Here is a 2,500-nt window from a genome sequence, read left to right as displayed (position 1 = left end):
GGGCCTACCTGAAGGAGATTAAACACCTGGAGAACTGGTGCCAGGAAAATAATCTTCTCCTAAACGTCAGCAAGACAAAGGAGCTGATCGTGGATTGCAGCAAGAAGCAGGAGCAGCACTACCAGCCTGTGAGGATCAGTGGAACCACGGTGGAGAGAGCAGATAGTTTCAGGTACCTTGGTGTTCATATCTCGCAGGACCTGTCCTGGTCCCGCTATACCAACTCCCTGGCAAAGAAGGCTCGTCAGCGTCTTTACCACCTCAGACGCCTAAGAGACTTCAGACTGCCCTCCAAGGTACTGCGGAACTTCTACACCTGCACTATCGAGAGCATCCTCACTGGGAACATCACAGTCTGGTTTGGGAATAGCACCAAGCAGGACAGACAAGCACTCCAAAGGGTGGTGCGTTCAGCAGAGCGCATCACTCATACGGGACTTCCTGACCTGCAGAGCATCTATTATAAGCGGTGCCAGACCAAGGCCAAGATTGTGAAGGACCCTACACATCCCAACAACAGGCTCTTCTCTCTGTTGAGGTCAGGGAAGCACTTTTGCTCCCTGAAGACCAAGACAGAGAAACTGAAGAGGAGCTTCTTCCCACAGGCCATTCAGGCCCTGAATCAGGGAAACTGATAAACTGTGAGGACCACCACCACCATGTAACATAACTGTGTGTGTGTATATATATATATATATATATATATATATATATATATATATATATATATATATATATATATAGAGAGAGAGAGAGAGAGAGAGAGAGAGAGAGAGAGAGAGAATTACCACCATGTAACATAAAAACTGTAAATATGTCATTTTACAAAATGGATCTGTACATTCTGTACATTGTGTACATATACATACACAACCATATACATTGTACATTGTGTATATAATCATAATATACATATATTGTACATACATTGTTAATATATTTTTGTACATATATAGAATATATATTTCTCTATGCACCCGTTTTCTTTTTCCTCAGTGTGGACAGAGCACTCTCCACCATTTCACTGCGAGTTATACTGGGTATGACTATATATGTGACAAATAAACCAAACTTGAACTTGAACTAACACTAAACACTAACCCCTAATCCCTAGCCCCTAACCCTAACACTACCCACTAAACCCTAACCTTTAATCCCTAATCCCTAATCCCTAACCCTAATCCCTAACCTCTAACCCCTAACCCCTAACCCTAACCCTAACCCCTAACTCTACCACTAACCCCTAATCCCTACTGCACCCAGATTGATGGCCTTGTGGGAGCTTGACCTTCCCTTAAATTGGTTAATTTGCTGCATGACATTTGTAGCTGTTCTGGCTGTAATAACACTGGAATGGGAGTAACACTGGTCATGCTGAATATTTGTTTGTGTAGGCTGGTGTTTTGCCTGGTCCCACATCCCACTGCAGATAAACCATAAAGATAGCGAGAAATACACAACTCTAGTCAAAGTGTGGCCATTTCAGCATGCTAAATGAACCCATTTAACTAACACCTTGGGCCCTGGTCACTGAAAACAACCCAGAACATGAGACATCAGCAGTAGTTTGAAAAATTACATTTGTTGAAAAATCTTTTTTATGAGCTTACATCACCTGTCTGTGTTACCATATCATAATTACCTCTGTCCATGTGCGGCTTCACCAGATAAGATAAATTTCAAACCCTTTTATATATACAGTGCTGGATTCATGCTCGTTTAAAGTCTTTCAACCACATAGCTTTAATAAAACATTTTAGAAGGATTTACATGTAAGGGCAGATATTATATTATAGGTTATTAAAATATATTAGAATGGGGTAAAGTCTTCCAGGACATGTGATTACACACATTTTGTGCTTATTTTCTGATGTCTTTTATTTTGTCTTTTTACTTTTTAAAACTTACCTTACTATTCTATACCAAATGTAAAAACCATGTGCCTAAAGTATATATAACCCTAACTTTTGCACATTTGAGTTATTTGAGTAACCAAATAATAATTTACATTTTACATGAACCAAACATAACAACCTCAACCTCAACTAAACATCACAACCTCAACTTCAACTAAATATAACAACCTCAATATCAGCCAAACATGACAACTTCAATATCAACCAAATGTAGCAACCTCAACCTCAACTAAACATAACAACCTCAACCTCAACCAAATGTAGCAACCTCAACCTCAACCAAACAACCTCAACCTCAACCAAACATAACAACCTCAACCATCTGTAACAATGTTACTATAACATACATCATAACATACATTGTTAGCATTAGGTATTGAATGTGAACTACATCCAAATCAACCACAAAATATCTGGAAACATCTACCCAATGTCAGTCTCCTAGAATAGCAGCGTGTAGCAGAGAGAATGAGACGTCAGGTGCTGGAGGAACCATGCTTCCTGGACCACTGTCTCTGTGTATGCACCAGTCAGCTGGTGGAGGAACCATGCTGCCTGGACCACTGTCTCTGTGTATGCACCAG

The sequence above is a fragment of the Electrophorus electricus genome, chromosome 16, assembly GCF_041902795.1.
Source record: "Electrophorus electricus isolate QZ-2024a chromosome 16, ASM4190279v1, whole genome shotgun sequence".
NCBI lineage: Eukaryota > Metazoa > Chordata > Actinopteri > Gymnotiformes > Gymnotidae > Electrophorus > Electrophorus electricus.
The sequence above is the reverse complement of the archived record's forward strand: the minus strand, read 5'-3'. Positions refer to the sequence as shown.